Source organism: Canis lupus, chromosome 35, assembly GCF_048164855.1.
Source record: "Canis lupus baileyi chromosome 35, mCanLup2.hap1, whole genome shotgun sequence".
Taxonomy (NCBI): domain Eukaryota; kingdom Metazoa; phylum Chordata; class Mammalia; order Carnivora; family Canidae; genus Canis; species Canis lupus.
This window is the reverse complement of record NC_132872.1, coordinates 33,242,450-33,269,246: the sequence shown is the minus strand read 5'-3', so window position 1 is coordinate 33,269,246 and position 26,797 is coordinate 33,242,450.

Genomic DNA, 26,797 nt, shown 5'->3' with positions numbered 1-26,797 from the left:
CATCCCCGGGTCGGCCAGGAGAGTCCAGCAAGCTGCCCAGCGCCAGCACCAGAAATGATGTTGTGCCAACCATGTCGGTGTTTGGGTGACCCAGCCAGAGGATCCGATAGCTGCACGTGATAGCTGCATGTGATAGACACACACACACACACACACACACACACCCTGAAACCAACAAGAGTCGGAATCCCTCAATGTTGTCAAACAGCAGTCAAATGGTTACATACACGACGCTGTGTTCCCCAATAGGATACATGGAAGACGCTATAAATCACGACTGCAGAGGTGCTGGAGGCACAGAGATGTGCCTGTTGGGTTCCAACAAGGAGAGCAAAGGTGCAGGAAGCATACTTCAATGGGGGGGCCCCTCTTAGGAAAGGACACCAGGTCCCTGTGAAGGCTACGGATGGTGAAATCTTTCCTCCTCTCTTTCAGCTTCTGGATTTCCTCTTCCTTTGTTCTTCCTAATTCTAGTTTACCTCCACCCTGCATCCAAAACAATGACCAAAGAGGCTTCTTTATGATATCTGGTCCTAAAAGGAGGCTGAGCTCTGGCTACCGGGTTCAGAAACGATCATTTTCTAGGTGTATACTGATCCCCTGAACTCGTACCTTCATGACTCTTCTCTCCCTGCAGAACGAGGGGAACCACAGGTCTTACAACGAAAGATGCCCACTTCCACTCGGGCAGGACTGTCCCTTGTGGAGGACGTCATCTGGGCCATGTAGTGCAAGTGGGGTGATCAAGAATAGGTCGCAGGTGAGACATAAGCAAGCACTTACCTTTGATATCATGCTTTATTTTTTCATCCATTTAATATTTGTTAACTATTTTTTTAAATTTACTTATGTATGATAGTCACAGAGAGAGAGAGAGAGAGGCAGAGACACAGGCAGAGGGAGAAGCAGGCTCCATGCACTGGGAGCCCGATGTGGGATTTGATCCCGGGTCTCCAGGATCGCGCCGTGGGCCAAAGGCAGGTGCTAAACCGCTGCGCCACCCAGGGATCCCCTAACTATTTTAATTTTATGTCCTGTCTATACCCAACACGGTGTTCAAACTCATAACCCTGAGTTCAAGATACCCCAACCAGGACAGCCAGGAACCCCAGTCCCATGTTTTAAAACTCTTTGCTTCATTGCCTATCTCTGCATCGAACAGGAACATTGAGTCCATGACGGGGAGCTTTAGTAACCTCCGAATCCTAGAACGTTCTCACTGTATCCCAATCCTAGATTGACATTTACCATTGAATAGCACTTTAAGTAGTCAGTAAAATAACTACTACAGAAAAGGAAATTATCTAATTTTCACGTATGTGGTCCCTGCTCCCTGGGCTCCCAGGGAAGCTGTGGTTTCTTTAACATTGATCAAGGTCCAAATGACTCCACCACACCTCAAAGCGTGGGCTCAGTTTCTGCCCTGACACATGCAACACCCCTGCTTCAATTAACATGTATCAATCAATCAAAGGGAGCCTAACTGGCTCGGTGTGGTTTGTAAGAACATGGGACTCTTGTTCTTGGGGTAGCATGTTCAAGCCCAATGTTGGCTGTAGAGATTACAGAAAAATGAAATCTTAAAAAAAATCAATCAGTTTATCTTGGCGAGACATAGCCCCTGATCCCACAAGGGCAGGGAGCCAGCTGATGGTTCTACACACAATATTATGCAGCAGAGCACAAAATGTGAACTTTCAGAAGTCTCCTAGAGTGGGGGACACACCAGCTTTAAGGTGTTCAGGTGGAGAAGTCAGGGGCAGTCCCTGGAGCGACAGGGTGGGCTCAGGATCCCATGGGTCCCAAGGATGGTGGCACCAACTGTTCCCAGGCACAGGAGCGGGAATGCGGCTGAGAGTAGCAGGACTTGGGCCAGCTGTCTGCCCTGTGTGGCCAGAAGCTGCAAACCCCTGTGCAGTCACGGTGCCGCATTCCTGAGACAGACCAGCAAAGGCCAGGAGTGGGAGGACACCCTCCCGGGCAGGAAGAGCACAGGTGTCCACCAGGGCAGCCCCTAAAATTTGGAGTTTTAAACTTCAATATCTTGTCTGTGTGGAGGCTGACAAAATTGAGGCGGTTCCACTTTAAGTTCACTGTTAGCACAAGTACTGCCATCCCAGGCCCCTGTGAATAAGAGCTAAAATTTGCATTATTTCAGTTACAGGAAAAAAAGAAAAAAAAGCTTACAGCTTAAAGTCGAATAAAGCCCCATATTAGAATGAGAACAGAACTCAATGCCCTTGAAGACCCCATATCAAAATGTAAACAGAACTTGAGGAATTGCTCCAGCCCTTCTGGATGTCCCTGAGACCAGCCCTTAAAACTAAGCTAAAACCCACTTCGGGGTCCAAGTCCATGTTCCGCTGTGTCGGGTGTACTTGGGCGCAAGCTCGAGTTTGGAAATCAACCATTGTGTGTTTGCATCGGTGTGGGCTCCTCAGTGGTTTCTCAAATTTGCTATCTTGGGCACAAAACCTCCATGTCCCCTCCCCACCTGGGCTGACCCCACATCCCCTCCACCCCAGGCTGACCCTCAGTCACCTCCCCACCCACAACAGCTTGGGACAGGCCCTCACACAGGTCCCATGGGCTCAGTGGGCACTCCCGCCATCCTCGGCCTCCCAGGGAAAGGCAGGAGGTTTCAGCAGACCCACTCCCATTGTGGCCCCAGGGCTCCCTGCCCAGCATGGCAGCTCGTGACAGGTTGGAGTCTGTGTCCCTGACGTGGGCTCCTGCTCCCCGGTTTTCCCACAGGAAATGAAGGAGGAAGCCCTGGTCTCCTCCAGGGACATCACGCAGGTAGACCTGGACGTCAACAGGACGTTCAGCAGCCACACTATGTTTTGGGCCTGCTAGGGGGTTGGATGAGGCTGATGAGCCAGGGGGCTTAGGGGCCCCAGGGGAGGCTTGGGGACTTCGGGGTAGGGAAAACGGGGCTTCTGAAGCCGGGGGGAGCAACAGCAGCCAAAAACACACTGCTCCATGATAGGGTGATGGGGATGACCCACATGCCCCCAACCCCGGGGCCTCAGAGATGAGGAGGCCAATTGGATGGGGCCTCCAGTGGTTGCCATGGGAGCTGAACCCCAAAGGGGAGAGGGATGGCCCCCTGAGAAGCAGGGGATGGGGTGGGGGAAGTGGGGGGCAGGAACCAGATCTGGGGGCCAGGAGGCATGGCCGCGGCTGGAGCAGGACACACATCAATCCCATGAGGGTCGGACGGGACAGAGTGACACCCACTCTCGGTGCTTTATATATTTCTAAATTCTATGCATTTCATTTGAGACAATTTGCAATTTGAAAACATACATAGTATGATGACCCCCAGATAATGACCCCGGTCCAGCCAGGGCCCTGCACAGACCACACGGTGCCACAGGGACAGGTGTCACAGCAAACCCCAGACTGGGGTCGCCTATAACGGTAGACATCTCCTTGTGCATCTTAGAGGAAGGGGATGCCCTGTGTCCACAGGCCCCCCACGCCATCATGCTCATTCCCTACCCCCACATCATCCCCCTACATCATAATCCCCAATGGCATTCCACAAAACACCATCCCCCTCACAGCCACACAGCCCCACACAATCCTAAACCACACTACACCACTACACCATCCCCCCTACACCATCCCCCACACTCCACCACCATCATACCCCTAGTCCCACAACATTTACCCCACACCATCGGCCCCCAGCAAACCCGGTGCAGGTGCCCCCATGGGACATGCTCAGCCTCCCTGGGGTTCTCTGGATACCCTGTTCCCATCAGAAGACCGGGTGTTCAATAGAGCACACAGGGGTTGCAGGGAGGAGGGAAGCCAGGGAGTCTCCAACAGAGTGGGTGTAGGTGATTGGTGCAAAGAACCCACTGTGCCCTGCCTCCGCCCACTCTCCCTCCTGGAGGGTGACACAACATGCACAGGACAGCAGCCCCTAACCCAGGGGGACCTGGGCTGCCCTGGCACCAGGATCTGTGGGGGCTGAGTTGATTTGGGCCCCCCCATGGCAACACAAGTACGAATGGATTCCAGCCCCCCATGGCCCTTGCAGCCCTGGATTCTGGCCCCACGCTGAGCGAGCCCTCTCACAGCTGGGTGTGGCCTCCTGGGCCCTGGGCGTGACCCACAGATCCAGTTCGCAGACCTAGGGCAGCCCTGAGGATCCCGGTACACCCCAGGGTGGGGAGAGCAGGGGTAGGCCAGTGGGCCCCACCCGCACCCACACCAGTAGGCAGGTTCCTCCAGATACTGGGGCCCCAGGGGGTCCGAGGCCGTGGTCCAGCTGCCCTGCGGGAACCCAGCCCAGGAGCCCATGAGCTGCAGGTCCAGTTCAACTCTGCTGTCCTCAGAACCGTCTCTCAAGCTGAAACCTCAGGACGCACGCCCCCAACCGGAGTCCACACATGCTCCAGGTGGGGGACTCCAGCACTCGACCCCCAACCCATGTGATTCTTTTCCTCCCGTAAAGGACAGAAAGGTCTCCCTCCCCAGGTGAAGGCATGCACCCACGCCTCTGAGCCCGTTTACTGTAGAAAGTCAATAAAGTGTTGTGGTGTGAAAATGCACAGCCAGCCCTTTTCTGTGTCTCCCAGAACTCTGTGCACGGGGCGTCGAGAGACCCACAGAGAGGAGGGGGCATCACCTGGGCCCCAAACAGCCCCTGCAGGGGCACCACAAGGCACACACTGCTGATGTCCCCATGTGCCTTCCAGGGGTGGACAGACGCCAGGATCAGGACCCCACAGACTATACTGGGACTCATCCTGTGCCCCGTGGGCCAGAATGGACTAGGACAGAGTGACAGCCAGGGAACCTCAGGTCACCAGGTTCTGTGCAAAGTGACCTGTGAGGTCTGTGCTCCCTCTGTCCAGGAGGCCAGGGCTGGCCTGGTTCCGGGACATGTACTACCCTCCCCGCATCCCCATGCCAGTGTGCCTGGGACACAGAGGGCCTGTGGGGCGCTCAGTGTGGCCCTGGATGGGATGTCAGGAGAGTAGGCCCTAGTGTTGTGCCCAAGACTACGAATCTGAGAAACCACTTAGGAGCCAACACCTATGCAAACTCCCGAGGGTTTCTCTACAAGCTGGAGCTTTGGTCCAAGTGCACCTGACACAGCGGAGCAGGGACTTGGACCCCGAGACTAAGAGGCATAGCAGCTTTATAGGGTCAGTGGACCGTGGGATATGCAGAAATTTGCACAGTCATGTTGGTCCACACGCAGGTGGCTGATCGAATTGCACCTTACCCTATAGGATCCACTAGACCTGGCCTATTACTTTGGTCAGAATCGGTGCGCAGTTTTGGGGGACACAAAGCAGGGTTACATTTTTATGAGCCGATTTCCGATTAGGGTGTGCCCAGCAGCTTGACTTGGGTGGGGCAGCACCTTAAGATATAAGCTGGTCATTTGGGTGTCATAGGGGTGGTGGCGGGTATAGCACAAAATGGAATCAGTCCTGCTCTGCTTGTCCAGGGGTAGGGGATTTTTGTTAAATTTCCTGTTTCCAACTTGCAGCTCACGCACCTGGGCAACGCTCACCAGGTGGACTCAGCGTGCACACCTTGTGGTGCTGGATCTATCACACCAGCCTGTGGAGGACACACTCCTCGCCTTAGTGAGTAGGGGCTGGGTGAGCATGGGGCTCGGCCTGAAAGCCAGGCAGCACAGGGTCTGAGGAACCCCAGCCCCATCCCCACCCCGACTTCCACAAACAGGCAGCCTCAGGGCTCCCCGCCATGGGCACCGGGCTCCTCAGGAGCTCCCGCCAGGGCAGCCCCGAGGTCTGACTCCCTGCTGGAGAGGCATCGGGGAGAAGAGAAGCAGCTGGCGCTCGGCAATACCCATTGCCGGACATGAGAATGTGGCTGAGACAGACCTTCCACCTGAGCTGACCCTTCCAGCTGAAATTCACTACAGGAGCGAGCCCCGGGTCAGCAAGGAGAGCCCAGCTAGCCGCCCAGCATCAGCACCAGAGATAATGTTGTACCAACCATTTCGGTGTTTGGGTTACCCAGCCAGAGGATCCGATAGCTGCACGTGATGGCTTCATTTGATAGACACACACACACCCCACAACCAACAAAAGTCAGAATCCCCCCAATGTTGTCAAACAGCAGATGAATGGTTACATACACGACGCCATGGTCCCCAATAGGATACCTGGTAGACGCTATAAACCATGACTGCAGAGGTGCTGGGGGCACGGAGATGTGCCTGCTGTGTTACAAAAAGAAGCGCAGAGGGGCAGGAAGCATCCTACGGAGGGGGGGGGGCCTCCTAGGAAAGGACACCAGGTCCCTGTGAAGGCTACGGATTGTGAAATCTTTCCTCCTCTCTTTCAGCTTCTGCTTTTCCTCCTAAATGCCATTTTCCTCAATCATAATAGCAAAAATTTATTTTATGTTTTTAAATTTTTTTTATTGGATCCAATTTGTATGAATTCTTTCTTCAGCAAGGGTGTTATTCAGGATAGAGAGAAAGATTTTCCCAGAAAGGCAAAGTATAAAGGAGTTCATGACCGCTAAGCCAGTCCAGTAAGGAATTTTAAGAGGGACAATTCTAGTGGAGGGGAAAAGAGACCAAAAGCAACAAAGACTAGAAAGGACCAGAGAACGTCACCAGAAACAGCAACTCTACTGGTAACACAAAGGCACAAAGTTCATATCTTTGAATAAGCACTCTGAATGCTGATACTAAATGCTCCAATCAAAAGATATAGGGTATCAGAGTGGCTTAAAAAACAGGATCCAGGATGCCTAGGTGGCTCAGGGGTTGAGCCTCTGCCTTTGACTCAGGGTGTGATCCTAGAGTCTGGGATCGAGTCCCATATTGGGCTCTTGGTTGGGAACCTGCTTCTCTCTAGGGCTAATTTACTGCCTCTCTCTCTCTCTCTCTCTCTCTCTCTCTCTCTCATGCTCTCAAAAATAAAATTGTTATTAAAATAACAAGGTCCATCGGTATGCTGCTTAGTAGATGCTCACCTTAGAATTATAGACAACAGCAGATTGAAAGTCAGAGGATGGAAAATCATCAATCACGCTAATGGTTATGAAAAGAAAGCTGGAGTACCAATACTTATATTAGACAAACTAGATTTGAAACCAAACCCTGGGGGACACCTGGTGGCTCAGTGGTTGAGCATCTGCCTTCAGCTCAAGGTGTGTTTTTGGGATCCCAGGATCGAGTCCGACATCGGCATCCCAATGGGGAGCCTCTCTCCCTCCGCCTATGTTTCTGCCTCTGCTTCTCTGTGTATCTCTCATGAATAAATAAATAAAATATTCAATCTCAAAAAAGAAAGAATACTGTAAGAAGTGATGAAGAAGGGCATTATTTCATAGTTAAAGGACTCTCTAATAGGATCAAACAACTAAATATTTATGCTGCCAACATAGGAGTACCTAAATATGGAACCCAATTACCAATAAACGTACAGGAACTCACTGATAATAATACAAGGACATTGTATTTTAAAACCTACCCACTTATGGCAATGGACCGATCATCTATACAGAAAATCAACAGGGGAACAATAGCCTTGACACACTGGACCACAGGGACTCAACAGATATTTTCTGAACATTTCTTCCTAAAGCAAAATATACATTCTTTTCAAGTGCACATGGGACATTCTCCAGAACAGATCATATCATGGGCCACAAATCAGCCCTCAAGAGGTACAACAGGTACAAGAAAGTTGATATCACACCCTGTAGATTTTCGATACGGCGCTATGAAACTTGAAGTCGACAGTAAGAAAAAATTTGGACAGACCAAAAATACGTGGAGATTATGAATATCTTTCGAGAGAATGAATGGAGCAACAAGGAAATTAAAGAGGAAATTTAAAACAAATGAAAATGAAAACATGTTTCTCCAAACCTCTGGGATGTAGCAAAGGCAGTCCAAAAAGGGAAGTACAAAGCAATACAGGCCTATCTCAGGAAACAAGAAGTCTCTAATACACAACCTAACCTTACACCTAAAGGAGCTGGAAAAGGAATAGGAAACAAAGCTTAAAGCCTACAGAAGAAGCGAAAAAATAAAGATGAGAGCAGAAATAAACAATACAGAAACAGTAGAATGGAATAACGAAACTAAGAGCTGGTTCTTCAAAATAATTAATAAAATGGATCAAGCCCTAGCCAGCCAAATGAACAAGAAATGAGAAAAGACCTAAATAAATAAAATCACAAAAGAGAGAAGAGAGATCACAATCAACACCAGAAAAATAAGACAATCATAAGGGAATACTATGAAAGATTATATGTTAACAAACTGGGAGACCTGGAAGAAATGGACAAATCCCTAGAAATGTGCAAAGAAGCAAAACTGAAAAAGGAAGAAATAGAAAATGTGAATAGACCCATAACTAGCAGAGGAATTGAATCAGCAAGGCACCTGGGTGCCTCAGTGGTCGAGCATGTGCTTTGGCTCAGGTCATGATCCCAGGGTCCTGGGGAATCAAGTCACACATCAGGTTCCCCGCATGGAGCCTCATTTTCCCTGTGCCTATACCTACGCATCTCTCTGTCCCTCATGAATACATAAATAAAATCTTTAAAAAAGAAAAAAGGTAAAAAGATGAGAAAGGACCGAAATAAAATCAGAAATGAGAAAAGAGAAATAACAACCAACACTAGAAAAATACAAACAATTATAAGAGATTATGATGAAAAATTACATGCCAGCAGCCTAGAACCTAGAAGAAATAGATCAATCCCTAGAAATATATAACATAGCAAAAATGAAAAATGAAGAAATAAGAAATTTGAACAGACAGTTAACCAGCAAAGAAATTGAATCAGCAATCAGGGTTCTCCCAACAAGAGACGCTTAGATCAATAGAACAGAATGGAAAGCCAAAACAAGATACAAACATGTATCTATGACCCATAATGGACAACAAGGCTGGAAGGAATATCCAATGGCACAAAGACAGTCTCTTCAAGAAACCCTAACCCTGAACCCAGGATAAGAACAAATGATGTTGGGAAAACCAGGCAGCCACATGCAGAAGAATGAAACTGGACCACTTTCTTACACCATATATATAAAAAATGAATTCAAAATGGATGAAAGACCTAAATGTGAGATCTGAAACCATACAAAGAAGAAAAGATAGGCAGCAATGTCTTTAACATTGGCCATTGGATCTTCTTTCTAGATATGCCTCTGAGGTGAGGGAAACAAAAGCAAACATCCTATTGGGACTTCATCAAATCGAAAAGCTTCCTCAAAGTGAAGGAAACAACCAAAGCTAAAAGACAACATACAGGAGTAGGAGCAAGATGGCGGAAGAGTAGGGTCCCCAAGTCACCTGTCCTCACCAAATTACCTAGATAACCTTCACATCATCCTGAAAATCTAGGAATTCGGCCTGAGATTTAAACAGAGAACAGATCGGATGCTACAGTGAGAAAAGTTAGCGCTTCTATCAAGGTAGGAAGACGGGGAAAAAGAAATAAAGAAACAAAAGGTATCCAAGTGGGAGGGGCCCCACGAGGAGCTGGGCAAATGCCAGGGCGAGTACCCCCTGGTCAGGAGACCTCTGTCCCAGAGAAGCAGGATCTGAACCAATCTTCCTGGGCGGAATGGCGCTTGCAGGGATTCAGAGCAGGACCCCAGGAGTGCGGGGATACCCACGGGCTCCCTGGGACACGAACAGACACCTGCACTCCCAGGAGAGTGCACCAAGCTCCCTAAGGGCTGCAGGGCACATGCACTGACTTGGGAGCAGCTCAGAGGGGCTCGGGCAGCGTTCTTCGTGTAGGGGGTTGCATGCCCCGGGAGCAGCTTGGCGGCGGTGCCTCTGGCAGAGGAAGCGGCTCAGTGCAGTGGGGGCTGCGTGGCTCCAGGAGCAACACGGAGGTGCTCAGGCGGAGGCTCCCTGAGGGGGCTGCGCGACCAGGAGCATCTCAGAGGGGCTGGGCGGCAGCTCTAGGAATAGGCGGCTGCACAGCCAGGAGCGCGAATCCAACAGCACAGGCCCCAGAGCACAGGGCGCCAGGACACATCCCAGGATTTGGCCTCCCCCGGGACAGGCAGAGGGCCGGAGGGCCCAGGACAACAAGGACGCTCCTGCCCAGAGCTGAGCAGATCAGCGGCCCCACCCCAGAGCCTCCAAGCCCTGCAGATGGACTGCTCCCGAGTTACTGCGGGGGCTGAATACAGGTTTCCAGAGGTGGCCGCTGCCACTGGGGTTGTTCCTCCTTGGGCCTCACAGGGTAAACTATCCCCACTGAGCCCTGCACCAGGCAGGTGACAGAGCAGCTCCCCCAAGTGCTAACACCTGAAAACAGCATAACAGGACCCTCCCCTAGAAGACCAGCTAGACGGACAAGTTCCAGGAGGAAGTCAAGAACTTAAAGTATACATTATCAGAAGATACTCCCCCATGTTTTTTTTATTCCTGATTGCTTCCCCCACCCTTTTTCCCCCCGTTTCTTTCTTTACATTTCTGTTTTTATTCCCTTTTTTCTTCTTTCTTCCTTTATTCTTTTTTCATTTTCTCTTTTCTTTCCTTCTTTCTCTCCTCTCTTTTTCTCCTTTTCCCAATACAACTTGTTTTTAGCCACTCTGCACTCAGCAAAATGACTAGAAGGAAAACCTCAACTCAAAATAAAGAATCAGAAACCGTCCTCTCTCCCACAGAGTTACAAAATCTGATTTACAATTCAATGTCAGAAAGCCAATCCAGAAGCACTATTATACAGCTACTGGTGGCTCTAGAATAAAGCATAAAGGACTCAAGAGACTTTATGACTGCAGAATTTAGATCCAATCAGGCCGAAATGAAAAATCAATTGAATGAGATTAAATCCAAACTAGAAGTCCTAACAATGAGGGTTAACAAGGTGGAAGAACAAGGGAGTGATGTAGAAGACAAGTTGATGGCAAAGAGAGAAACTGAGGTAAAAAGAGACAGACAACTAAAAGACCAGGAAGACAGATGAAGGGAAATAAACGACAACCTGAGGAAGAAAAACCTATGTGTAATTGGGGGTCCCAGGGGCACCAAAATGGACAGAGGGCCAGAATAAGTATTTGAACAAATCATACCTGAAAACTTTCTTAATCTGGGAAGGGAAACAGGCATTCAGGTCCAGGAAATAGAGAGATCCCCCCCTAAAATCAATAAAAACCGTCCAACACCTCGACATTTAATAGTGAAGCTTGCATATTCCAAAGATAAAGAGAAGATCCTTAAAGCAGCAAGAGACAAGAAATCCCTGACCTTTATGGGGAGAAACATTAGGGTAACAGCAGACGACTCCACAGAGACCTGGTAGGCCAGAAAGGGCTGGAAGGATATATTCAGGGTCCTCAATGAGAAGACCATGCAACCAAGAATACTTTATCCAGCAAAGCTCTCATTCAAAATGGAAGGAGAGATAAAGAGCTTTCATGACAGGCAGGAACTGAAAGAATATGTGACCTCCAAACCAGCTCTGCAAGAAATTTTAAGGGGGACTCTTAAAATTCCCCTTTAAGAAGAAGTTCACTGGAACAATCAACAAAAACAAGGACTGAATAGATATCATGATGACACTAAACTCATATCTGTCCATAGAAACTCTGAACATGAACGGGCTTAATGACCGCATCAAAGGCGCAGGGTTTCAGACTGGATAAAAAAGCAGGACTAATCTATTTGCTGTCTACAAGAGACTCATTTTAGACATAAGGACACCTGCAATCTGAAAATTAAATGTTGGAGAACCATTTACCATTCAAATGATCCTCAAAAGAAAGCAGGGGTAGCCATCCTTATATCAGATAAACTAAAATTTACCCCGAAGACTATAGTGAGAGATGAAGAGGGACACTAAATCGTACTTAAGGGATCTATCCAACAAGAGGACTTAACTATCCTCAATATATATGCCCCGAATGTGGGAGCTGCCAAATATTTAAACCAATTAATAAACAAAGTAAAGAAATACTTAGATAATAATACATTTATACTTGGTGACTTCAATCTAGCTCTTTCTACCCTTGATAGGTCTTCTAAGCACAACATCTCCAAAGAAACGAGAGCTTTAAATGATACACTGGACCAGATGGATTTCACAGAAATCTACAGAACCTTACATCCAAACTCAACTGAATGCACATTCTTCTCAAGTGCATATGGAACGTTCTCCAGAATAAACCACATACTGGGTCACAAATAGGGTCTGAACCGATACCAAAAGATTGGGATCGTCCCCTGCATATTCTCAGACCATATGCCTTGAAATTAGAACTAAATCACAACAAGAAGTTTGGAAGGACCTCAAACACGTGGAGGTTAAGGACCATCCTGTTAAAGATGAAATGGTCAACCAGGAAATTAAGGAAGAATTAAAAAGATTCATGGAAACTAATGAGAATGAACATACAACCATTCAAAATCTTTAGGATGCAGCAAAAGCAGTCCTAAGGGGGAAAAACATCACAATACAAGCATCTATTAAAAAACAGGAAACTACACAAATACAAAAGCTAACATTACACATAAAGAGGCTAGAGAAAGAAAAGCAGATAGATCATACACCAAACAGAAGAATAGAGTTAATTAAAATTCGAGCAGAATTCAAGGAAATCGAGACCAGAATAATTCTGGAACAGATCAACGGAACGAGAAGTTGGTTCTTTGAACGAATTAATAAGATAGATAAACCATTAGCCAACCTTATTAAAAGGAAGAGAGAAAATATTCAAATTAATAAAATCATGAATGAGAAAGGCGAGGTCACTACCAACACCAAGGAAATACAAACGATTTTAAAAACATATTATGAACAGCCATACACCAATAAATTAGGCAATCTAGAAGAAATGGACGCATTCCTGGAAAGCCAGAAACTACCAAAACTGGAACAGGAAGAAATAGAAAACCTAAACAGGCCAATAACCAGGGAGGAAATTGAAGCAGTCATCCAAAACCTCCCTAGACACAAAAGTCCAGGGCCAGTTGGCTTCCCAGGAGAATTCTATCAAAGTTTAAAGAAGAAACCACATCGGGGGATCCCTGGGTGGCGCAGAGGTTTGGCGCCTGCCTTTGGCCCAGGGCGCGATCCTGGAGACCCGGGATCGAATCCCACATCGGACTCCCGGTGTATGGAGCCTGCTTCTCCCTCTGCCTGTGTCTCTGCCTCTCTCTCTCTCTCTCTCTCTATCATAAATAAAAATAAAAAAAAAGAAGAAACCACATATGTCCTACTAAAGCTGTTTGGAAAGATAGAAACAGAGAGAGTACCTCCAAATTCGTTCGAGGAGGCCGGCATCACCTTAACTCCAAAACCAGACAAAGACTACACCAAAAAGGAGAATTACAGACCAATAGCCCTGATGAACATGGATGCAAAAATTCTCAACGAGATACTAGCCAATAGGATCCAAAGGACATTAAGAAATTTATTCAGCATGACCAAGTAGGATTTATCCTCGGAACACAAGGCTGGTTCAACACTCGTCAAACAATCAATGTGATTCTACATATCAGCAAGAGACAAACCAAGAACCATATGATCCTCTCATTAGATGCAGAGAAAGCATTTGACAAAATAGGGCATCCATTCCTGATCAAAACACTTCAGAGCATAGGGAGAGACAGAATATTTCTTGTAATCTTAAAAGCAACCTAGGAAAAGCCCACAACAAATATCATTCTCAGTGGGGCAGCACTGGGAGCCTTTCTCCTAATGTCAGGAACAAGACAGGGATGTCCACTCTCACCACTGCTATTCAACATAGTCTGGAAGTCCTAGCCTTAGCAGTCAGACAGCAAAAAGACATTAAAGGCATTCAAATTGGCAAATAAGTAGTCAAACACTCCCTCTTCTCTGATGACATGATACTCTATCTAGAAAACTCAAAAGTCTCCACCCCAAGATTGCTAGAACTCATACAGCAATTTGGTAGCGTTGCAAGATAAAAACTCAATGCCTAGAAATCAATGGCATTTCTATACACTGACAATGAGACTGAGGAAAGAGAAATTAAGGAGTCAATTTCATTTACAATTGCACCCAAATCATAAGATACCTAGGAATAAACCTAACCAAGGAGGTAAATGATCTATACCCTAAAAACTATAGAAAACTTCTGAAAGAAATTGAGGAAGACACAAAGAGATGGAAAAATATTCCATGCTCATGGAATGGCAGGATTAACATTGTGAAAATGTCAATTGTACCCAGGCAATGTACATGTTTAATGCCAAACCTATCTAAATACCATGGACTTTATTCAGAGAGTTAGAACAAATTATTTTAAGATTTGTGTTGAATCAGAAAAGACCCCGAATAGCCAGGGGAATTTTCAAAAAGACAACCATATCTGAGGGCATCACAATGCCAGATTTCAGGGTGTACTAAAAAGCTGTGGTCATGAAGACAGTGTGGTACTGCCACAAAAGCAGACACATAGATCAATGGAACAGAATAGAGAACCCAGAAGTGGACCCTGAAATTTATGGTCAACTAATATTCGATAAATGAGGAAAGACTATCCATTGGAAGAAAGACAGTCTCTTCAATAGATGGTGCTGGGAAAATGGTCATCCACATGGAGAAGAATGAAACTAGACCACTCTCTTTCACCATACACAAAGATAAACTCAAAATGGATGAAAGATCTAAATGTGAGACAAGAGTCCATCAAAATCCTAGAGGAGTACACAGGTAACACCCATTTTGAACTCAGCCACAGTAACTTCTTGCAAGATTCATCCACGAAGGCAAAAGAAACAAGAGCAAAAATGAACTATTGTCACTTCATCAAGATAAGAAGTTTTGCACAGCAAAGGATACAGTCAACAAAACTGAAAGACAACCTACAGAATGGGAGAAGATATTTGAAAAAGACGCATCAGATAAAGGGCTAGTTTCCGAGATCTATAAAGAACTTCTTAAACTCAACACCAAAGAAACAAACAATCCAATCATGAAATGGGCAAAAGACATGAAGAGAAATCTCACAGAGGAAGACATTGACATGGCCAACATGCACATGAAAAAATGCTCTACATCACTTGCCATCAGGGAAATACAAATCAAAACCACAAAGAAAACCACCTCACACCAGTGAGAATGGGGAAAATTAACAAGGCAGGAAACCACAAATGTTGGAGAGGATGCGGAGGAAAGGGAACCCTCTTACACTGTTGGTGGGAATGTGAACTGGTGCAGCCACTCTGGAAAATGTGAGGAGGTTCCTCAAAGAGTTAAAAATAGGGGTCCCTGGGTGGCGCAGCAGTTTGGCGCCTGCCTTTGGCCCAGGGCGCGATCCTGGAGACACGGGATTGAATCCCACATCGGGCTCCCGGTGCATGGAGCCTGCTTTTCCCTCTGCCTGTGTCTCTGCCTCTCTCTCTCTCTCTCTGTGTGACTATCATAAATCAAAATTTTAAAAAAAGAGTTAAAAATAGATCTGCCCTAAGACCCAGCAATTGCACTGTTGGGGATTTTCCTCAAAGATTCAGATGCAATGAAACGCTGGGACACCTGCACCCCGATGTTTATAGCACCAATGTCCACAATAGCCAAAATGTGGAAGGAGGCTTGGAGTCCATTGAAAGATGAATGAATAAGGAATATGTGGTTTATGTATACAATAGAATATTACTCAGCCTATAGAAACGACAAATACCCACCATTTTTTTCAACGTGGATGGAACTGGAGGGTATTATGCTGAGTGAACTCAATCGGAGAAGGACACACAGTGTATGTTCTCATTCATTGGGGAATATAAATAATAGTGAAAGGAATATAAGGGAATGGAGAAGAATTGTGTGGGAAATATCAGAAATGGAGACAGAACATAAAGTCTCCTAACTCTGGGAAACGAACTAGGGGTGGTAGAAGGGGAGGAGGAAGGGGGATGGGGGTGAATGTTTGACGGGCACTGAGGGGGCTACTTGACGGGATGAGCATTGGGTGTTATTATGTATGTTGGTAAATTGACCACAAGTAAAAAGTTAATTTATTAAGAAAAATTTCATGGAAACTAATACGAATGAAGAAACTACCGTACAAAATCTTAGGAATGCAGCAAAAGCATTCTAAGGGGGAAATACATCACAGTACAAGCATCCATTCAAAAACCTGAATGAACTCAAATAGAAAAGCTAACATTACTCATAAAGGAGCGAGAGAAAAAGCAGCAGATAGATCCTACACCCAACAGAAGAGAATTAATTAAAATTCGAGCAGACCTCAAGGAAATCGATACCAGAAGAAATGTGGAACAGATAAACAAAACCAGGAGTTTGTTCTTTGAAATAATTAATAAGATACCTAAACCATTAGCCAGCCTATTAAGAAAAAGAGAGAATAAAGTCTCAAATTAATAAAATCATGAATGAGAAAGGAGAGATCACTACCAATACCAAGGAAATACAAACAATTTTAAAACATATTATGAACAGCCATATGCCAATAAGTTAGGCAATCTAGAAGAATTGGAAGCATTCCTGGAAAGCCAGAACCTACCAAAACTGGAACGGGGAGAAATAGAAAACGTGAACAGGCCAATAACCAGGGAAGTAATTGAAGTAGTCATCCAAAACCTCCCAAGAAACAAAAGTCAAAAGCCAGATGGCTTCCCAGGGGAATTCTATCAAACGTTTAAGAAAGAAACCATACCTATCCTACTAAAGCTGTTTGGAAAGATAGTAAGAGATGGAGTACTTCCAAATTCGTTCTATGAGGCCGGCATCACCTTAACTCCAAAACCAGACAAAGACCCCACCAAAAACTAGAATTATAGACCAATAGCCCTGATGAACATGGATGCAAAAATTCTCAACAAGTACTAGCCAATAGAATCCAACAATACATTAAGAAAATTATTCAGCATGACCAAGTAGGATTTATCCTCGGGACACAAGGTTGGTTCAACACTTGTAAAACAATCAATGTGATTCATCATATCCGCAAGAGAAAAACCAAGAACCATATGATCTTCTCATTAGATGCAGAGAAAGCATTTGACAAATAAAGCATCCATTCCTGATCAAAACACTTCAGAGCGTAGGGATAGAGGAAACATTCCTCATCATCTTAAAAGCCATCAATGAAAAGCCCACAGCAAATATCATTCTCAATGGGGAAGCACTGAGAGCCTTTCACCTAAGATAAGGAACAAGACAGGGATGTCCACTCTCACCAGTGCTATTCAACATAGTACTGGAAGTCCTCGCCTCAGCAATCAGACAACAAAAAGACATTGAAGGCATTCAAATTGGCAAGGAAGCAGTCAAACTCTCCCTCTTCGCCGATGACATGATACTCTACCTAGAAAAACCAAAAGCCTCCACCCCAAGATTGCTAAAACTCATACAGCAATTTGGTACCATTGCAGGATGCAAAATCAATGTCCAGAAGTCAGTGGCATTTCTATACACTAACAATGAGACTGAAGAAAGAGAAATTAAGGAGTCAATCCCATTTACAATTGCACCCAAAAGCATAAGATACCTAGGAATAAACCTCACCAAAGATGTAAAGGATCTATACCCTCAAAACTATAGAACACTTCTGAAAGAAATTGAGGAAGACACAAAGAGATGGAAAAATATTCCATGCTCATGGATTGGCAGAATTAATATTGTGAAAATGTCAATGTTACCCAGGGCAATATACACGTTTAATGCAATCCCTATCAAAATACCATGGACTTTCTTCAGAGAGTTAGAACAAATTATTTTAAGATTTGTGTGGAATCAGAAAAGACCCCGAATAGCCAGGGGAATTTTAAAAAAGAAAACCATATCTGGGGGCATCACAATGCCAGATTTCAGGTTGTACTACAAAGCTGTGGTCATCAAGACAGTGTGGTACTGGCACAAAAACAGACACATAGATCAGTGGAACAGAATAGAGAATCCAGATGTGGACCCTGAACTTTATGGGCAACTAATATTCGATAAAGGAGGAAAGACTATCCATTGGAAGAAAGACAGTCTCTTCAATAAATGGTGCTGGGAAAATTGGACATCCACATGCAGAAGAATGAAACTAGACCCACTCTCTTGCACCATACACAAAGATAAACTCAAAATGGATGAAAGATCTAAATGTGAGACAAGATTCCATCAAAATCCTAGAGAAGAACACAGGCAACACCCTTTTTGAACTCGGCCATAGTAACTTCTTGCAAGATACATCCACGAAGGCAAAAGAAACAAAAGCAAAAATGAACTATTGGGACTTCATCAAGATAAGAAGCTTTTGCACAGCAAAGGATACAGTCAACAAAACTCAAAGACAACCTACAGAATGGGAGAAGATATTTGCAAATGACATATCAGATAAAGGGCTAGTTTCCAAGATCCATAAAGAACTTATTAAACTCAACACCAAAGAAACAAACAATCCAATCATGAAATGGGCAAAAGACATGAACAGAAATCTCACAGAAGAAGACATAGACATGGCCAACATGCACATGAGAAAATGCTCTGCATCACTTGCCATCAGGGAAATACAAATCAAAACCACAATGAGATACCACCTCACACCAGTGAGAATGGGAAAAATTAACAAGGCAGGAAACAACAAATGTTGGAGAGGATGTGGAGAAAAGGGAACCCTCTTACACTGTTGGTGGGAATGTGAACTGGTGCAGCCACTCTGGAAAACCGTGTGGAGGTTCCTCAAACAGTTAAAAATATACCTGCCCTACGACCCAGCAATTGCACTGTTGGGGATTTACCCCAAAGATACAAATGCAATGAAACGCCGGGACACCTGCACCCCGATGTTTCTAGCAGCAATGGCCACGATAGCCAAACTGTGGAAGGAGCCTCGGTGTCCAACGAAAGATGAATGGATAAAGAAGATGTGGTTTATGTATACAATGGAATATTACTCAGCTATTAGAAATGACAAATACCCACCATTTGCTTCAACGTGGATGGAACTGGAGGGTATTATGCTGAGTGAAGTAAGTCAGTCGGAGAAGGACAAACATTATATGTTCTCATTCATTTGGGGAATATAAATAATAGTGAAAGGGAAAATAAGGGAAGGGAGAAGAAATGTGTGGGAAATATCAGAAAGGGAGACAGAACATAAAGACTGCTAACTCTGGGAAACAAACTAGGGGTGGTAGAAGGGGAGGAGGGCGGGGGGTGGGAGTGAATGGGTGATGGGCACTGGGTGTTATTCTGTATGTTAGTAAATTGAACACCAATTAAAAAAAAAATTTCTTGTGTCCCAGCTTGCAGCTCATCCACCTGGGCAATACTCACAAGGTGGACTCAGCGTGCACACCTTGTGGTGCTGGATCTCTCACAACAGCATGTGGAGGGCACCCTCCTTGCCCTAGTGAGTAAGGGCTGGGTGAGCATGGGGCTCGGCCTGAAAGCCTGGCAGCACAGGGGACTGAAACCCAGCCCCGTCCCCACCCCGACCTCCACACACAGGCAGCCCCAGGGCTCCCCGCCATGAGTAACCGACTCCTCAGGAGCTCCCCCCAGGGTTGCCCTGAGGTCTGACTCCCTGCTGGAGAGGCATCGGCGAGAAGAGAAGCAGCCGGTGCTCGGCGAGACCCATGTCGGACATGGGGTTGGCTGAGCCAGTCCTTCCACCTCAGCTGAACCTAGAGCTGAAATTCACTATAGGATCGAGCCCCGGGTCAGTCAGGAGAGCCCAGCTAGCCACCCAGCGCCAGCACCAGAAATGATGTTGTACCAACCATTTCGGTGTTTGGGTTACCCAGCCAGAGGATCCGATAGCTACACGTCATAGATTCATGTGATAGACAAACACACACCCCACAACGAACAAAAGTCAGAATCACCCCAATGCTGTCAAACAGCAGTTGGATGGTTACATACATGACGCCGTGGTCCCCAATAGGATACATGGAACACGCTATAAACCACGACTGCAGAGGTGCTGGAGGCATGGAGATGTGCCTGCTGGGTTCCAAAAAGGAGCGCAGAGGGGCAGGAAACATCCTACGGAGGGGGGCCCCATTAGGAAAGGACACCAGGTTCCTGTGCATGCTAAGGATGGTGAAATCTGTCCTCCTCCCTTTCAGCTTCTGCTTTTCCTCCTAAATGCCATTTTCCTCAGTCATACGAAAAAAATTTATTTTATGTTTTTAACTTTCTTTTTATTGGAGTCCAATTTGTATGAATTCTTTCTTCAGGAAGGCTGTCATTCAGGAGAGAAGGAGAGAGAACGATTTTCCCTGACAGGCAAAGTATAAAGGAGTTCATGACCGCTAAACCAGTCCAGTAAAGAATTTTAAGAGGGTCTCTTCTAGTGGGGGAAAAAAAGATACCAAAGGAACAAAGACTAGAAAGGCCCAGAGTACGTCACCAGAAACACCAACTCTACCACTAAGAACAAGGCACAAAGTTCATATCTTTGAATAAGCACTCTGAATGCTGATACTAAATGCTCCAATCAAAAGATATTGGGTGTCAGAGTGGCTTAAAAAACAGGATCCGGGATGCTGGGTGGCTCAGGGGTTGAGTTCTGCCTTTGACTCAGGGTGTGATCCTGGAGTCTGGGATCGAGTCCCATATTGTGCTCCTGGTGGGGAGCATGCTTCTCTCTCTGCCTAATTTTCTGCCTCTCTCTCTCTCATGCTCTCAAAAATAAAATTGTTATTAAAAAAACAAGATCCATCAGTATGCTGCCTACTAGAGGCTCACCTTAGACCTATAGACACCAGCAGATTGAAAGTCAGGGAATGGAAAATCATCTATCACACTAATGGTTATGAAAAGAAAGTTGTAGGACCAATACTTATATTAGACAAACGAGATTTGAAACCAAACCCTGGGGGACACCTGGTGGCTCAGTGGTTGAGCATCTGCCTTCAGCACAGGGGTTGATCCTGGGATCCCAGGATCGAGTCCCACATTGGCATCCTTTGGGGAGCCTGTCTCTCCCTCTGCCTATGTTTCTTCCTCTGCTCCTCTGTGTATCTCTCATGAATAAATAAATAAAATATTTAAATCTCAAAAAGAAAGAACAAATACTGTAAGAAGAGATGAAGGAGGGCATTGTTTCATAATTAAAAAGACTCTCTATCAGGATCAAACAAATAAATATTTATGCTGCCAACATGGCAGTAACTAAATATGGAACCCAATTACCAATAAACGTACAGGAACTCACTGATAATGATACAATGACAGGGGATTTTAACACCTATCCGGTAATGGCAATGGACTGATCGTCTATGCAGAAAATCAACAGGGGAACAATAGCCTAGACACACTGGACCACAGGGACTCAACAGATATAGTCTGAACATTTCTTCCTAAAGCAGAATACACATTTCTTTCAATTGCACATGGGACATTCTCCAGAACAGATCATATCATGGGCCACAAAACACCCCTCAACAGGTACAAGAATGTTGATATTACACCCTGTACCTTTTCGGAGCATGGTGCTATGAAACTCGAAGTCAACAGTAAGAAAAAATTTGGACAGACCAAAAATACGTGGAGATTATGAACATCCTACTAGAGAATGAATGGAGCAACCAGGAAATTAAAGAGGAAATTTAAAACAAATGAAAATGAAAACATGTTTCTCCAAACCTCTGGGATATAGAAAAGGCAGTCCAAAGAGAAAAGTACAGAGTAATATAGGCCCACCTCAAGAAACAAGAAGTCTCCAATACACAGCCTATCCCTACACCTAAAGGAGCTGGAAAAGGAATAGCAAACAAAGCCTAAAGCCTACAGAAGAAGGGAAAAAATAAAGATGAGAGCAGAAATAAACAATACAGAAATAAAAAAACATTAGAATGGAATAACGAAACTAAGAGCTATTTCTTCAAAATAATTAATAAAATGGATCAAACCCTATCCAGCCTTAGGAACGAGAAAAGAGAAAAGACCTAAATAAATAAAATCACAAAAGAGAGAAGAGTGATCACAATCAACACCAGAAAAATTATAAGGGAATACTGTGAAAGATTATATGCTAACAAACTGGGAGACCTGGAAGAAATGGACAAATCCCTAGAAATGTGCAAATGAGCAAAAGTGAAATAGGAAGAAATAGAAAATCTGAACAGATCCATAACGAGCAAAGGAATTGAGTCAGCAAGGCAACTGTATGCCTCAGTGGTTGAGCATGTGCTTTGGCTCAGGTCAGGATCCCAGGATCCTGGTGGATCAAGTCCCACATCAGGCTCCCCGCATGGAGCCTCATTTTCCCTCTGCCTATACTGCTGCCTCTCTGTGTCTCTCATGAATACATAAATAAAATCTTTAAAAAAGGAAAAAGATAAAAAGACGAGAAGACCCAAATAAAATCACGAATGAGAAAAGAGAAATAACAACCAACACTACAGAAATAAAAACAATAATAAGAGAATATGATTAAAAAGTATATGCCAGCAACCTAGAACCTGGAAGAAATAGATCAATTCCTAGAAATATATAACATATCAAAAATGAAAAATGAAGAAATAAGAAACTTGAACAGACTGTTCACTAGCAGAGAAATTGAATCAGCAATCAGGGATCTCACAACAGGAGATGCTTAGATCAATAGAACAGAATGGAAAGCCAAAACAAGATACAAACCTGTAACTCTATGATCCATTAATCGACAACAAGGCAGGAAGGAATATCCAATGGCACAAGGACAGTCTCTTCAAGAAACCCTAAACCTGACCCCAGGATAAGAACAAATGGTGTTGGGAAAACCAGGCAGCCACATGCAGAAGAATGAAACTGGACCACTTTCTTACACCATATATATAAAAAATGAATTCAAAATGGATGAAAGACCTAAATGTGAGACCTGAAACCATGCAAAGAAGAAAAGATAGGCAGCAAAGTCTTTGACATTGGCCATTGGATCTTCTTTCAGGATATGCCTCTGAGTTGAGGGAAACAGAAGCAAAAATACTATAGGGATTTCATCAAATTGAAAACCTTCTGCAAAGTGAAGGAAACAACTAAAGCTAAAAGGCAAAATACAGGAGGAGAGGCAAGATGGCAGAAGAGAAGGGTCCCCAAGTCACCTGTCATGACCAAATTACCTAGATAAACTTCAAATCATCCTAAAAATCTAGGAATTCAGCCTGAGACTTAAACAGAGACCAGATAGAATGCTACAGTGAGAAAAGTTCACACTTCTATCAAGGTAGGAAGATGGGGAAAAAGAAATAAAGATACAAAAGGAATCCAAGGGAGAGGGGCCCCACAGAGCCAGGCTAAGGCCAGGGCGAGTGCCCCCCGGGCAGGAGAGCTCTGTCCCAGAGAAGCAGGAGCTGCACCATTCTTCCAGGGGGAAATGACGCCCGCAGGGATTCAGAGCAAGACCCCAGGAGGGCGGCGATACCCCTGGGCTCCATGGACACAAACATACACCTGCACTCCCAGGAGATTGCACCGAGCTCCCTAAGGGCTGTAGGGCACATGCACTGACCCAGGAGCAGCTCTGAGGGGATCCGGCAGCGGCTCTGTGCGGAGGGGGCAGTGGGTCCCTGGGAAAAGCTAGGTGGCGGCACCTAGGGCAGAGGAAGTGGCTTCGTATGGAGGGGGCTGCGGGGCTCCAGGAGCAGCTCAGAGGGGTTATGGCGGCTCCGTGGAGAGGTGCCTACCCGGCCGGGAGCGAGAATCCAAGAGTGCAGGTCGGGGAGCACAGGGTCGGGACACAGCCCAGGATTCGGCCTCCCCTGGGACAGGCAGAGGACTGGAGGGCCCAGGACAGCAAGGACGCTCCTGGTCAGAGCTGAGAAGATCAGCAGCCCTGCCCCAGAGCCTCCAGGCCCTGCAGACGGACTGCTCCAGAGTTACTGGGGAGGCTGAATACAGGTGTTCCGACCTAGCTGCTGCCACTGGGGTTGTTCCTCCTTGGGCGTCACAGGGTATACAACCCCCACTGAGTGCTTCACCAGGCAGGGAGAGAGGAGCTCCCCCAACGGCTAGCACCTGAAAATCAGCACAACAGGCCCCTCCCCCAGAAGACCAGCTAGACGGACAAGTTCCAGGGGAAGTCAAGGGACTTAAAGTAGACAGAATCAGAAGATACTCCCCCATGTTTTTTTTAAATTTCTGATTGCTTCCCCCATCCTTCCCCCCTTTCTTTCTTTTTCTTTCTCCTTTTATTCTCTTTTTTGCTTTTTTCTTCCTTTTGACTTTTTTCTTTTTCTCTTCTCTTTTTTTCTTTCTCTCTTCTCTTTTTCTCCTTTTCCCAATACAACTTGTTTTTGGCCACTCTGCACTGAGCAAAATGACTAGAAGGAAAACCTCACCTCAAAAGAAAAAACAGTCCTCTCTCCCACAGAGTTACAAACCTGAATTACAACTCAATGTCAGAAAACTAATTCAGAAGCACTACTATATAGCTACTGGTGGCTCTAGAAAAAAGCATAAAGGACTCAAGAGACTTCATGACTGCAGAATTTAGATACAATCAGGCAGAAAGTAAAAAACAATTGAATGAGATGCAATCCAAACTAGAAGTCCTAATGACGAGGGTTAACGAGGTGGAAGAACGAGTGAGTGACATAGAAGACAAGTTGATGGCAACGAGGAAAACTGAGGAAAAAAGAGACAGACAATTAAGAGACCAGGAAGACAGATTAAGGGAAATAAACGACAGCCTGAGGAAGAAAAACCTATGTGTAATTGGGGATCCTGAGGGCGCCGAAAGGGACAGAGGGCCAGAATATGTATTTGAACAAATCCTAGCTGAAAACTTTCCTAATCTGGGAAGGGAAACAGGCATTCAGATCCAGGAAATAGAGAGATCTCCCCTAAAATCAATAAAAACCGTCTAACACCTCGATTTAATAGTGAAGCTTGCAAATTCCAAAGATAAAGAGAAGATCCTTAAAGCAGCAAGAGACAAGAAATCCCTGACCTTTATGGGGAGGAGCAGACCTCTCCACAGCGACCTGGCAGCCCAGAAACTGCTGGCTGGATATATTCGGGGTCCTCCATGAGAATAACATGCAACCAAGAATACTTTATCCAGCCAGGTTCTCATTCAAAATGGAAGGAGAGATAAAGAGCTTTCAAGACAGGCAGGAACTGAAAGAATATGTGACCTCCAAACCAGCTCTGCAAGAAATTTTAAGGGGGACTCTTAAAATTCCCGTTTAAGAAGAAGTTCAGTGGAACAATCCACAAAAACAAGGACTGAATAGATGTCATGATGACACTAAACTCATATCTGTTGATAGTAACTCTGAACGTGAATGGGCTTAATGACCCCTTCAAAGGCACAGGGTTTCAGACTGGATAAAAAATCAGGACCCAACTATTTGCTTTCTACAAGAGACTCATATTAGACAGAAGGACACCTACAATCTGAAAATAATGGGTTGGAGAACAATTTACCATCCAAATGGTCCTCAAAAGAAAGCAGTGAAAAAAAAAAAGAAAGAAAGCAGTGGTAGCCATCCATATATCAGATAAACTAAAATTTACCCCGAAGACTGTAGTGAGAGATGAAGACGGACACTAAATCATACTTAAAGGATCTATCCAACAAGAGGGCTTAACAATCCTCAATATATATTCCCTGAATATCGGAGCTGCCAAATATTTAAACCAATTAATAACGAAATTGAAGAAATACTTAGATAATAATTATCTTATACTTGGTGACTTCAATCTAAGTCTTTCTACCCTCGATAGGTCTTCTAAGCACAACATCTCCAAAGAAACGAGAGCTTTAAATGATACACTGGAGCAGATAGATTTCACAGATATGTACAGAACTTTACATCCAAACTGAACTGAATAAACATTCTTCTCAAGTGCACATGGAACGTTCTCCAGAATAGACCACATACTGGGTCACAAATCATGTCTGAACCGATACCAAAAGATTCAGATCATCCCCTGCGTATTCTCAGACCATAATGCCTTAAAATTAGAACTAAATCACAACAAGAAGTTTGGAAGGACCTCAAACACGGGGAGGTTAAGGACCATCCTGCTAAAAGATGAAAGGTTCAACCAGAAAATTGAGGAAGAATTAAAAGGATTCATGGAAACTAATTGGAATGAAGATACAAATGTTCAAAACCTTTGGCATGCAGCAAAAGCATTCCTAAGGGGGAAATACATCACAATAGAAGCATCCATTCAAAAACTGGAAAGATCTCAAATACAGAGATATTTATGCATATTTATGCTGCCAACATGGGAGTACCGAAATATAGAAACGAATTAACAACAAACGTACAGGAACACACTGATAATAATACAATGACTGGGGATTTTAACACCCACATTTGGCAATGGACCGATCGTCTATGCAGAAAATCAACAGGGGAACAATAGGCTTGACACACTGGACCGAAGTGACTCAACAGATATAGTCTGAACATTTCTTCCTAAAGCAGAATACACATTCATTTCAAGTGCACATGGGACATTCTCCAGAATACATTATATCATGGACCACAAATCAGCCCTCAACAGGTACAACGGGTACAAGAAGGATGGTATCACACCATGTATATTTTCGGACGACAACGCTATGCAACTTGAAGTCGACAGTAAGAAAAAATTTGGACAGACCAAATATTTGTGGAGATTATGATCATCCTACCAGAGAAGGAATGGAGTAACCAGGAAAATATTATTTTTTTTAATTTCTTTTTTTTAAATTTTTTTATTTATTTATGATAGTTACAGAGAGAGACAGAGAGAGGTAGAGACAAAGGCAGAGGGAGAAGCAGGCTCCATGCACCGGGAGCCCGATGTGGGATTCGATCCCGGGTCTCCAGGATCGCGCCTGGGCCAAAGGCAGGCGCCAAACCGCTGCGCCACCCAGGGATCCCGTAACCAGGAAATTAAAGAG